General features: G+C 39.1%; 1 protein-coding gene and 1 pseudogene across 1 annotated transcript in view; one reads left to right on the top strand and one right to left on the bottom strand.

Annotated features, from left to right (window-relative positions):
• FBXO11 (F-box protein 11) overlaps nt 1-13892 on the bottom strand; it is a 99586-nt gene that overhangs the window by 66020 nt on the left and 19674 nt on the right. The gene's annotated exons all lie outside the window — the stretch shown is intronic.
• On the top strand, nt 11634-12082 carry LOC104663163 (annotated as a pseudogene).

Below are 13892 nucleotides of genomic sequence, written 5' to 3'. Positions count from 1 at the left end.
TTTTCTTCTTCCTGTACCATTTCTGCTGCTTCCAAGTTACTTCCATCTTTCTGCTCTGGCTTCCATCTTTCCTGTTATAAGTTTACCTCAATTGCCTGGTCATCTCCAGCTGTCCATAAATATGTTAGAGTTAAGGCACAAAATGCTGTTTAGAAATTCTGTGTGAGGTTTTAACTGGTAGGATTTAGTGTAGAGCTGCTGTTCTAAAGTGTAGTCTGGGAATTCCTGGTAGTCATCAAGGGATGACTTTCGTGAAGTATGATAGTCATAACTATTTTCATTGTTATTATTTTTTTGTGTGTGTGTGAGACGGAGTTTTGTTCCTGTTGCACAGGCTGGAGTGCAATGGTGCAATCTCGGCTCACTGCAACCTCTGCCTCCCAGGTTCAAGCGATTCTCTGCCTCAGCCTCCCCCGCAGCTGGGACTACAGGCGTGCCCCACCATGCCTGGCTAATTCTTATATTTTTAGTAGAGATGGCATTTCACCATGTTGGCCAGGCTGGTCTACAACTCCTGACCTCAGGTGATCCACCTGACTCAGCATCCCAAAGTGCTGTGATTACAGGCTTGAGCCACTGTGCCTGGCCTTATTTTCATTATTAACAGACATTAAGACATTATATTTTTTTGTCCACTTTCTTACAAGTACACAGTAGAGTTTTTCAGAGGCTACATACATGACATGGGATATCACAACAGCCCAAATGCAGAAGCAGATATTAAAAGTCAGTTCCTGTTAAGCTGGACATTAGATTCACAAATATGTAAAACTATTCCACTCTAAATTTTTGTTCTGGAAAACAGTTATTTTCCACAAAAATTACGCCATGTAATACATTTAATGGATTACTGTTGCTTTTAAAGGGATATTTAACATTTTTATTTCTTTAATACAGTAAATACTGATAGCTATAACCCACATTAAAAAAAATCTACTGGGGCACAGGGCTCCACAAGCAGTTAAAAGGGTCTTTTTTAAAAAAGTTTGAGAACTGCTACTGTAGAGTAATAAAGTAGGAACACAGTAAGTTTCAGTGTCACTACTGGTAAGTCTATGGATTTATTTTTAGACAGGTTTTCCCAGAAAGTACTCTTCTAGCCTCTTCTTCAAAGGTGTATATCTAGAAGCTAGTACTCAAGGAGGCAGAGGTTTAAAGTATTGGGATTCTCAGCTTTTCATATGCAGACTTTCCATTTAATCAACATTTTAGGTTTGAAGGCCCTTCCCTTATCTTATCTGTATCTGGTATTTTTCTCCCACAATAAGCCTCAGCTTTCTGCCTTAATGGTAAAGAGGCAAATACCTGGTTGCACAGGACACAGAAAGAAAACTAAGAAGTCTAATTGCTCTTTTTAAAGTCTTACAACCAGTGCTCCTGGGTTTTATCCTTGCCCTACACATGGCCCTTCAAAGGCACTTGTGTCTCTAATTCCTTAGTCTTTTGGGGTTCTTTGGCTTATTTCTTGTAGCTTCCATACCTGCCAGCTGTTTCAACTTTATTGGGTACACTAAGTTGCTACCCATTCACTCACTTTTCAGTTTCCAAACTGATTTTGTCCCTCTTACCCTTTTCTCTGTTCTAGTGGGTTTACACCTTTTAAATGTTACTGTAACATGGTTTCAAGTAAAAACAAAGATATATATGTGTTCAACTTACCACATTTTCATCCCTTTACATTTAATCTGTGTCCCTCTGCTTTGAATATAACTATTGTAAGGAGCAGCTGGCTTGTTTTTAAAATGTATAACTTTAAAGCCAGTCGAGCCTGGTGGCTCAGGCCTGTAATCCCAGCCCTTTGGGAGGCCGAGGTGGGTGGATCACGAGGTTAAGCGTTCGAGACCAGCCTGGCCAACATAGTGACACTCCGTCTCTACTAAAAAGACAAAAATTTAGCCGGCTATGGTGGCAGGTACCTGTAATCCCAGCTACTTGGGAGGCTGAGGCAGGAGAATCGCTTGAACCTGGGAGGCGGAGGCTGCAGTGAGCCAAGATTGCACCACTGCTCTCCAGGCCGGACGAGAGTGTGAGACTCCGTCTCAAAAAAAAATAAAAAATAAATTTAAAAAAATATAACTTTAAAATATACATTTAATCCACTGTAATTATATTTCTATTTTGTCATGTTACATTTATCCTGATTTTCCTTTACTTCCTATTCCCCCTTTTCCTCTCATGCTTTAACCCTCAACATACCATTTACTACCTGGGTCCAAAGGATGCCTTAAAATTTTTTTTAGGTTATTTTACAAATAATTTACAGAGACAGTGCAAGACAACTTTTAAAATAAATTTTAATAGGAACTTAAATATAGCAAACACCTCTTTGTACTAAGTAAGTTTTACACACAAATATCGTACAAAATTAAAAAAAAAATTTTTTTGAGACAGAGTCTTGCTTGCTCTGTTGACCAAGATGCATTGCAGTGGTGCAATCTCAGCTCACTGCAACCTCCAACTCCTGAGTTGAAGCAATTCCCGTGCCTCAGCCACCTCAGTAGCTGGGACTACAGGCATGCACCACTACACTCAGCAAATTTTTGTATTTTTAGTAGAGATGGGATTTCACCATGTTGGCCAGGCTGGTCTCGAACTCCTGACCTCAAGCGATCCACCCGCCTTGGCCTCCCAAAGTGCTAGGATTATAGGCATGAGCCACCGTGCCTGGCCACGTACAAAACTTAAAAAATATTGTCTCAGGACTTTTTTTCTTTTTTAAGCAAAAAGGGATGCCTCAGGTTCATATTGTAAAATATTCCTGTTGAATGACTAACTGGATAAAAATACTGTATTTTCTTTCTGTCCTTAAAACATCTTGTGCATTCGATTCTTAAGTCTGAGAAAATTCATACAGGATATGATCATCTCAAGAATCATAGTCTGAGACTTCATTTATATGCTCGATTTATCATTATTAGCATATAGAACAGCATGTAACTTTCTACGATGAAAATGTTCTGTATCTATGCAGTCCAATATGGTAGCCAGCCACCATGAAGTGAGAGTAATTGAAAGTTGTATTTTTCTCCTACATAACTCCCAAAAAGTGTGATGAGGAATGGAATTTTAAATTTTATTAATTTTAATTAATTTAAATATACACAGTCACATGTGGCAAGTGGCTACCATATTGGACAACTCAGGTCTAGAGTGCTACTTCTCTTTGCATTTATATTCTAATTTGTATGTCTCCTAAATTTTTTTATACCTTTTTGAAGTAGGATATATTTGAGCAACGCAGTGAGAAAACTGAAAAATGACTATCACATCTTCCATCTTCCTAGGAAGACTCCTAGGAGAATCTATCATTTTTTTGTCTTTTTTTTTTTTTTAGCATAGTATAAATAATTGATAAGTAAAGATAAAATTCCTAGAATAGTAAAATATTTCAATATATAGGAAAAGCAAGATTACTAAGATCCCATAATGGATGTTAGGTTTATAAAAAAGGGTCTAATAGACTCATATGGTATAACTGTAAGATAGAATAATTTTTTAAAATAAATTTTCTCTTTGCTCTTTGGTAGATCTCTAAGAATACAAGTCATAAAATATCTACCCTTCTAAATAGTTAGCACTGTTCAAAAATGAAAATCAAAAATGAAAATTATTCCAACTGACCTTGATGGTATACCAAGAGTTAAGCTTTCTTCATTCTCTTATTTTCATTCCTTTAGTTCTGCTGGTCTGGAAGACATCTATTTTATTTCTATTCCTTTTGTGGTTACTCAAGTTAAAAAACAAAAGCAGCAGCAGCAGCAAACAAGTATAGAGCAGTACTAATCAGTGTTCTAATGGCTTTATATGTATTTCACTTAATCCTCCCCACAGCAACGAGAGGGTATTATTGTCATCCCCATTTATACATAAGGAAATTCAGATGCAAGAAGTTCAAACAACTCCTTAACGTCACACAGCTAGTAAGAAATAAGCTAGTCTTTCACTCAGGTAGTCTGGCTGCAGAGCCACAAAATAGCTATTTAGTTTTGGTAAAATACCCTGAAGTTGGTCAGTGTCTCTTTTCGTGCTACCGACTTTTTGTGAACAAAGCAAGAATAGTAGCATTCCTGACTCAATGAACTCTACTTTTTTTCCAACTTTCTTGTTATTGACCAGAGTTTTGATTCTACTTTAAAAATATATATATATTTGCAATCAACTCACCTGATTTATCAACATATTTTGCCAATTCTTTGTTTGCTACTGTATTCTTTTTTGTAATTCCTCCTTCTCCCTAGTTTACTATTCTTGCTGAAGTACAATCTTTGGTTCTTGCATCAAGCTTCTGTAAGTGAGGAGCTCTCCATTTTGCGTATTTCCTCACTTTGGGCCTCATTCTTGCTGACAGCTTACAGTTTAAATGAGTATAGAAGTCAAGGTCAACAGTTATATTCCTTACATATTCTGAGGAAAGAAGATCCTATTACCTACTGGAAGACATTGTTCTGGTAAATATGTTGTTAATTTAACTAATGTTTTGGTGTAGGAACTGTGGCATTTTTCATTTTGAAAAGCTTTTATGTTTTATGATCTGCAATTTCACTTTTGAGCATCTAGAAGATTTAAAAGACTTATCCTAGTAAGCAGTTGTTCACATGTGTGCTAGTTCAATATAAAAACCGAGTTCAATATGAAACCTTCAATTCTGGAAACCTTTTAATCATTATCTCATTGAATACTGTTTCTCTACTACTCTAATCTCTCCTAAAATTTCTTTTGAATATTGAACTTATGTTTGAATCTCTCAATCTATACTCAATTTTTTTTTCCCACTCCTCTCTTACTACATTCTGGGTGAATTCCTTAACACTATTTTCCAAATCACTGTTTCACTGACTATGTTCAGTCTAGTACACATCTAATGACATCTTACTTAATATAGTTATTTATTTATTTATTTTAAAGACAGGATCTTGCCCTGCTGTCCTGGCTGTAGTGCACAATCATGGGTCACTGCAGCCTCAACCTCCTGGGCTTAAGCGATCCTCCCACCTCAGCCTCCTGAGTAGCATGGGACCACAGGTGGGCACCACCACACTCAGCAAATTTTTTTTTAAATTTTTTTGTAGAGAAGAGGTTTGGCTATGTTGCCCAGACTGGTGATTTTAGTTCTTTTACGGCTATTATTCCTTCGTTTACCTCCCTGAGGATCTTAAACATATACTTTAAAATTGTTCTATTATTGACACTTATAGACTAAGGATTCACTTGTATGTCAATTATTCTCACTCCTACAAAAAAGAAAACATACTATAAATACTGTATAATGATTCCCCTTTTTTTCCCACTAAGCAACAAAACTTAGGAGATATTTCTGTATCAGTACACAGAAAACATTCTCTTTTCTTTTTGATGAAGGTGTTGACTTGGTTATTTCAGGTTTAGTTTTTCTTGTATATTTTCGAATATTTGTTTGGCAGGTTCACTAGAACTCCAAGTTGCATGGTGTGTGTAACTTTGTGTGCTTACTTCACCCTAACAATTTTTCATTTTCTACCATCTCTCACTCAAAACTCCCACCCCAGAATAAGGTTTTTTTTTTTTTTTGAGATGAAGTCTTGCTTTGTTGCCCAGGCTGGAATGCAGTGGTGCGATCTCAGCTCACTGCAACCTCCGACTCCCGGGTTCCAGTGATTCTCCTCCCTCAGACTCCCAAGTAGCTGGGATTACAGGCATGCGCCAACATACTCAGCTAATTTTTGTACTTTTAGCAGAGACGAAGTTTCACCATGCTGGTCAGGCTGGTCTCAAACTCCTGACCTCATCATCCACCAGCCTCAGCCTCCCAAAGTGCTGGGATTACAGGCGTGAGCCATGGTGCCCAGCCCAGAATGAAGTCTTATAATTGCTGCAGATGTCTCTTCCTGAAGATCCAGTCCCTAAGTCATGGGCAGGTAGGCCCAGCTTTAATCCAGGAGGTTGTCACTGCTTCCTTCCAGCACTCTGGACCTGCAACTTATGTAAGCCACATCCCTAGGCAACAGTCATACATTTTTTTTCAGTTTTTTTCCTGATTCAGCCCTTTAGTTTCTGGGGTAATAAAAACAGGCTGTTCATCTTCCTGCTCCAATCTGTCTACCAATATACAGCATAGTTTTGGTCTCTATCCTGCAGATGACCTCTCAGAGGCATCTTCCTGCTTGCCAAACAGATTTTGATAAATTCATGTATTTAGTCTCTATTTAACACTTTGCCTTTTGTTCTTTTTTTTTTCTTTTTTTGAGACAGAGTCTCACTCTGTCACCCAGGCTGGAGTGCAGTGGCACGATCTCAGCTCACTGCAATCTCTGCCTCCAGGTTCAAGTGATTCTCCTGCCTCAGCCTTCCGAGTAGCTGGGATTACAGGCACCTGCCACCATGCTCGGCTAATTTTTGCAGTTTTGGTAGAGACGGGGTTTCACCATGTTGGCCAGGCTGGTCTCGAACTCCTGACCTCGAACTCCTCAATCCACCTGCCTTGGCCTCCTAAAGTGCTGGGATTATAGGCGTGAGGCACTGTGTTCAGCCTTTTTTTTTTTTGTAAGGAATGAAAGGTCTCAGCCGGGTGTGGTAGCTCATGCCTGTAATTCCAGCATTTTGGGAGACAGAGGCAGGCAGGCAGATCACCTGAGGTCAGGAGTCCGAGACCAGCCTGGCCAACATGATGAAACCCCTTCCCTACTAAAAATACAGAAATTAGCCCGGCGTGGTGGGGTGCCTGTAATCCCAGCTACTTGAGAAGTTGAGGCAGAAGAATCGCTTGAACTGGGGAGGCAGACATTTCAGTGGGCTGAGATCACGCCACTGCACTCCAAGCGAAGCTCTGTCTCTCAAAAAAAACAAAAAAACAAACAAACAAAAAGCCTCCCTCCCAATCTTTCTGTGTATTAACTTCCTCTCCCCTTTCTCCAGGTATCGCATGTTAAGATTTTCTTGTCCATCCTTTCCAAGTTTCTGAGTGTAAAAAAACATATGAATATAAATTATGTAGCCCCAGAATTTTGCCTTTTTTTTCTTACAGCTGCTTGGTATTCCATTATATGATTTTTCCATAATTTCTTTGACTAATCCCCTACTGACGGACATCTGGATTGTTTCTCACCTTCTGCTATTACAAACCATAATACAAAATAATCTGAGACACGTATCATGTAGTAAGTGTGTAAGTATAAGATAAATTTCAGAAAATTCAACCTGCTGGGTATTTTTTACTCTGGCAGATATTGACCAATTGCCTTCCACAGGGATTATCTCAATTTGTATTCTCAATAGCAATGTATGAGCAGCTTTTCCCCCAAAGCTCCACAACCATGCCCAACTTTTGTTTTTGCCTAATAGGGTAACTATAATCATTATAGTTTTAATTTCTCTTACTGTGAATGAGGTACTGGCTTCATTAGCTTAAAACCCACTTATATTTAATTTTCTGTGAATTATCGATTCATATATTTGCTCACTTTTTAAGGGATTACAAGATCTTTTTCTTATCAAGTTTCCAAGTACTTCTTACATGTGTATTAGGAAGGCTACCCTTTGTTTATGATTAAAATTACCAGTAAGTTTTGTTAATTCCTAACTGTAAGTAAGTTTTGGTTGCAAATAAGTTTTACCAGTTTTGCTGAAACTCTATATCCACTGAACAATTCCCTTTCCCCCCTTCCCCTAGCTACCACGATTCTACTTTGTTTCTAGGAGTTTGATTACTTTAGATATCTCATGTAAGTAGGGTCATGCAGTATTTGTCTTTTTGTGACTGGCTTTCACTTAGTGTAACATCCTCAAGGTTCATCTATGTTGTATCACACGAAAAAATTTCCTTTTTAAAGTTTGAGTAACATTTCATTGTATGTATATACATTTTCTTTATCCACTCAGAGAATGCTTTTTTCTTTTTTGGGGGGAAGACGGGGTCTCACTCTGTCATCCAGGTTGGAGTGCAGTGGTGCAACCTCGTCGGTTCACTGCAACCTCCATCTTACAGGCTCAAGAGATTCTCATACCTCAGCCTCCCCAGTTGCTGAGACCACAGGCACATGCCATCATGTCCAGCTTTTTTTTTTGTATTTTTGGTAGAGTCGGGGTTGTGCCATGTTGCCAGGCTGATCTCAAACTCCTTGGCTCAGGCAATCCATCCAACTTGGCCTCCCAGAGTGCCCTGAGTGCTTTTTTTAAATGTAATAGAATTTATCAATTATTTCATGACTTCTGGATTGAGTCAGTATAAAAGGTCTTCTCCATATCAAAATTATAAAAAGACTTCTATTTTCTTTTAGTATTTTCATGGTTTTATTTTATTAATTGATCCGTTCGGCATTTATGTGAAAAACATCCAATTTCATTTTTCCAGTTTTCCTGGCTCTTCCTCCTTCTTTACTTTTCCTTATGAACTTTGGAATCAGAATGTCCAGTGTTTTAATTTATAAAATTAAAAAACATTGTGTTGTTTCATTTGCTGAAGTTTGTTTTGCGTCTTTCACATAAACATTTCCTGCTATGAATGTATTTCCGTTTCTCCTCGTATTTTTGGTAATTTCTGCTTCACCAAGGTTGCTGCTATGTTATCTGTCATATTGCTATTCACAACTATTAAATTTTCATTGTGTCCTTTAAGAAATAAGTGCCTCTCTTTATTGTTTTTTAGTATGAACTCCACCTGGTATGTTAAAATCATGACACTCCTAAATTCTTTTCATTTGCATTTGTATCTTATACCTTTTCTCTATCTTTTAAAACACCAACTTTTCACAATCACTGCCTTAGGTGTGTACCTTGTGTAAACCACAGAGTGGGTTTTGCCTTGAATCTAAACTAAAAAATACTTTTCTTCTAAAAGTGAGTTAAAGCATATTAATATATTTTGTTAAGAAAGGCATGTTTGGGCCGGGCGTGGTGGCTCACGCCTGTAATACCAGCACTTTGGGAGGCTGAGGTGGGCAGATCACAAAGTCAGGAGTTCAAGACCAGCCTGGTCAACATGGTGAAACCCCGTCTCTACTAAAAATACAAAAATTAGTCGGGCTTGGTGGTGGGCACCTGCAGTTCCAGCTACCTGGGAGGCTGATGCAATAGAATCACTTGAATCCAGGAGTTGGAGGTTGCAGTGAGCCAAGATTGAGCCACTGCACTCCAGCCTGGGCGACACAACGAGACTCTGTCTCAAAAAATAACAATAAAGAAAGAAAGGCGTGTTTGGTCTTAGGGCTGTCGTGTTATGTATGTGGTTATATATGAACATTTTTTCACTAAATGATGTTTTACTTTCAATGGGTTTGTAGTTCTTTCAATATTTAGGAAGGTTTATAGCTTTGTTCTAATGGTTACCTTCATAATTTCTATCTCTTCAGACAATACCTATTAGTTCCTCAATATGAGTAACGTTAAATTAACAAGCTTCCTCTCCCACTATCTGATTTAATCAATAGTATTGAATCTAATAGCATTATCTTTAGTGTTTTAGTTTTCTTTGTTATTTTAATGTTTCTTTTAAAGTGCTGAATATGTTTATATTTCTATTACTTGATCTGTGATGTTTAAACATCTTTTTCAATACCAGTTATTACCATAGGGCAATTCTTTCTCTCAAATTTTTTTAGTTTGATCATTTCTGTATCATCAGGGTATACAATATTAACATTATATTCTGTCATTATGATCTCCACATTTTAGTCTTTTTTTTTTTGAGACGGAGTCTTGCTCTGCCACCCAGGCTGGAGTGCAGTGGCCAGATCTCAGCTCACTGCAAGCTCCGCCTCCCGGGTTTACGCCATTCTCCTGCCTCAGCCTCCCGAGTAGCTGGGACTACAGGCGCCTGCCTCGTCGCCCGGCTAGTTTTTTGTATTTTTAAGTAGAGACAGGGTTTCACCGTATTAGCTAGGATGGTCTTGATCTCCTGACCTCGTGATCCGCCCGTCTCGGCCTCCCAAAGTGCTGGGATTACAGGCTTGAGCCACCGCGCCCGGCCTTTTTTTTTTTGAGACAGATTCTCACTCTATCACCCAGGCTGGAGTGCAGTGGCATGCACGATCTCTCACTGCAACCATCCACCTCCCAGATTCAAGCGATTCTCGTGCCTCAGCCTCCCAAGTAGCTGGGACTACAGGTGTGCACCACCATGCCCAGCTAATTTTTATATTTTTGATAGAGACGGGGTTTCACCATGTTGGCCAGGCTGGTCTTAAACTCCTGGCCTCAAGTGATCTGCCCATCTTGGCATCCCAAAGTGGTGGGATTACACGTGTGAGCCAACACGCCCAGCCCACATTTTAGTCTTTATGTCTATATATAAATTCACTGCTTACACACCAATCATTTCCCCACGTCTGTCAGCTGAAGTTTATACTCTAGTATTTTCCTTAAGAAGGGCTCACATAAACAATATTCTCTAAGTACTATTTGTTCCTTAAGAACGATGTGACTGGATATAAAATCTTTAGCTAGCACTTTACTTCCTTATCTCATAAATGTTGTTCGACTGGGGTTGAATGTTGTGGAGAATTCTAAGGCCAGCCATATTTTAATGTCTTACAGAGAACTTAGGGTGGGGTAGTCAGGAAGGTTTCTGGCTGTTGAAAGGAATCTTTACGATCTTTCTGGTCAGTTTTCCCTGCCACAGATGCCCTTTCAATATGTAAATTTCATCTCAGTTTTTCTTCAATTGTGTTTTTAACCACTGTTCTGTTGTCATGTTTTGGTTTTCTTCTATAGGGTTTTCAATTCTCAGTTTGTTGGATCTACTGTATTTTCTAAAACTTAAAAAAAAAAAATCTTTATTTCCATTTTTTAAAATCCCTGTGTCTCTTACTATGTTTTCCTCGGGCCTAGTCTGCTTCTTGTGCTCCTCCTTATTTCACCTGCATTTCTGTACTATTTTTTGAGACAGGGTCTCCCCTCTGTTGCCCAGGCTCATGTGCAGTGGTGCAATTTCGGCTTACTGCAACCTCCGCCTCCTGGGCTCAAGCCCTCTTCCCACCTCAGACTCCCAACTAGCTGGGACTACAGACGCGAGCCACTATACCTGGCTAATTATGTACTTTTTTTAGAGACAGGGTTTTGCCATGTTGTCTAGGCTGGTCTTGAACTCCTGAGCTCAAGCAATCTCCCTGTCACAGCCTCCCAAAGTGCTGGGATTACAGGTGTGAGCCCCCATGCCCAGCCTTTTGCTTTCTTCTACTTCTTTCCCAAGTTCCCTCAACTCACATTTTATCTCCTCCTGTTGCCCTGCCATCTCTTTTCTGAGTTCTTACCTTTCCTGCTTTGTAATCTTCTTTTGTAGAACTATTTACAAGCTTTACTCAAGTCTAAAAAATAGATGGTGAAATGCTGGGTCACAATTTTCACCTGCTCTGTAGCAACACTTCACTAATGACTGTTTTTTGTGCTTGGGACGTTCTGCTGCCATATCAGCTTCTTTTGTATTTTGCATAACAGAATAAACTGAATTTTCCTGAAGCAGCTATTTACATAGATTCCCAGGAGTGGCAAGGGAAGGAAATACAGGTTTCACAGTCCAAATACTCTCTACTCCTTTGATGCTATAAATAATAGAGGGAGTGTGTGCTCTTCTGCTGCTCTGTGACCAGTGCCCTGTGCGTTGCCTTCTCCTGTCTAATCTAACTCATCTCTTTCTTTCACTCTACCTCAGAGCCGCCACCAAAATGCAGATTTTTGTAAAAACCCTATGGGTAAGACCACCACCCTCAAGATTGAACCCTTGGATGCAACAGAAAATGAAAAGGCCAAGATCCAGGATAAGGAAGAAGTCTGTCCGGATCAGCAAAGACTGATGTTTGATGCCAAGCAACTGGAAGATGAAAGTACTTTAACTACAACATTCAAAAGTAGTCTACTCTTGTGTTGAGACTTTGTGGTGGTATTAAAGAAGAAATCTTATACGACTCCCAAGAAGAACAAGCACAAGAGAAAGAAGGTTAAGTTGGTTGTCCTTAAACACCGTAAGGTGGATGAGAACGGTAAAATTAGTCACCTTAGTCGGGAGTGCCCTTCAGATGAATGTGGTGCTGGAGTGTTTACAGCAAGCCACTTTGACAGATATTATTGTGGCAAATGTCTGGCTTATTGCTTCAACAAACCAGAAGACAAGTAATTGTGTATGAATTAACAAATTCTTTGGCCAGGCACAGTGGCTCATGCCTTTAATCCCAGCACTTTGGGAGGCTGAGGTGGGTGGATCACCTGAGGTCAGGAGTTCGAGACCAGCCTGGCCAACATGGTAAAAATCCATCTCTGCTAAAAATAAAAAAGTTAGCCGGGCTTTGTGATGCACACCTATAATCCCGGCTACTTGGGAGGCTGGGATAGGAGAATCACTTGAACCCAGGTGGCAGAGGTTGCAGTGGGCCGAGATCGTGCCATTCATTACACTCGAGCCTGGGTGACAGAGCAAGACTCCGTCTCAAAAAATAAATAAATAAAAATTTTTTTAAAATACAGAGAAAAGCTGATTCCTGTACATGTGGCTCTGTGTACACATGTGTACAGCTCTACTTTCTCTTTTCTGAATATAATCAGGCACTTCTGCCACCAACCCCTGTCATTACAAACAAGAGATTTACCTTTTGAACTTCAACATGAACCCCTTACTGTCAATAAGTATATTTAAACTAATAGCTTCTGTCCCTATTCTGATGTTTTTGATAGTCCTCAAAAAACATAATCTGGAGTTTACATGTCTTTCAGTTCAGTTACATATGTCTTTCATCTTCTAGAGAAGATGCAGATTTATGCATCTACATTCATTCTAAAAGTATGATTATTAATTGTGTGTATGTTTATCATTGCTGTCTTTGAAGAGATAGAGAATCTCAAAGCTGAAACTCACGGCACCATCCTGATGGCTGTTCCTTATAGTGTAACTTCAGATATTTTTGAAGTATTTTTTAAAAGCTTTTATATGGGAGATGATTATTGACGCATTATAGTAATTAAAACTTCATTCTGGCTGTTTAATCAGAAAAACATGGATTCTAATCCTAAGGTTGCCAATTACTAACTCTTGTGAATTAAATTCAGTAAACAGAAGTTTACTGTAAAACAGGTTCTTGTTACGCATAATACATGAATTATACATCACTTCTATTGTGCATTATAAGTCCATATACTGATTATCAGACATCTATTAATGAGGAAATACATTCTGGTAAGAATATAAAAACTTCATTACCAAACAGTACTATAAAGAAAGTATTCAGGACAGTGAACAAGATGAGCTTATTATATAAAACATTATCAAATAAATATTAACTGGTAATTCTTCATTAAGCATAAATGGGCCTAACAACAACTATAAATGACAGCAAGCACCTGAGGCTGGGATATGGAAAAGCTATCAAGAAGACATAAGACACATAAAAGAAGTGATCAGATACTGAAGTCAAGCAACCACTGAGTTCACAGTTTTACTATGGTGTCAAAAAAGAAAAACTGCAGTAGTACAGCATATGGCTTACTCAAGAACAATGTGTAGGCCAGGTGCACTGGCTCATGCCTGTAATACCAGCACTTTGGGAAGCTGAGGTGGGTAAATCACTGAGGTCAGGAGTTCAAGACCAGTCTGGCCAACATGGCAAACCCTGTCTCTACCAAGGGCATGGTGGTGCATGCCTGTAATCCCAGCTACTTGAGAAGCTGAGACATGAGAAACGCTTGAACCTGGGAGGTAGAGGCTGCAGTGAGCTGAGCTCACACCACTGCACTCCAGCCTGGGCAACAGAAGGAGACTCAGTCTCAAAACAAACAAACAAATAATGTGTAGATAAGTTTGTCTAAGGAAGAATCTTGTAAAAGAAAAACAGTCAAAGCATAGAAGACTTGGAATAGATTGTTCCACAGGTGGTAAAGCCTTGAAGACAAGAGAGTGCCTAGTTTCTTTCCCCTCCCCAACCAAAAAAATGCCA

The sequence above is a fragment of the Rhinopithecus roxellana genome, chromosome 17 (genome assembly GCF_007565055.1).
Source record: "Rhinopithecus roxellana isolate Shanxi Qingling chromosome 17, ASM756505v1, whole genome shotgun sequence".
NCBI classification, from domain to species: domain Eukaryota; kingdom Metazoa; phylum Chordata; class Mammalia; order Primates; family Cercopithecidae; genus Rhinopithecus; species Rhinopithecus roxellana.
This window is presented reverse-complemented; position numbering and strand designations above follow the sequence as displayed.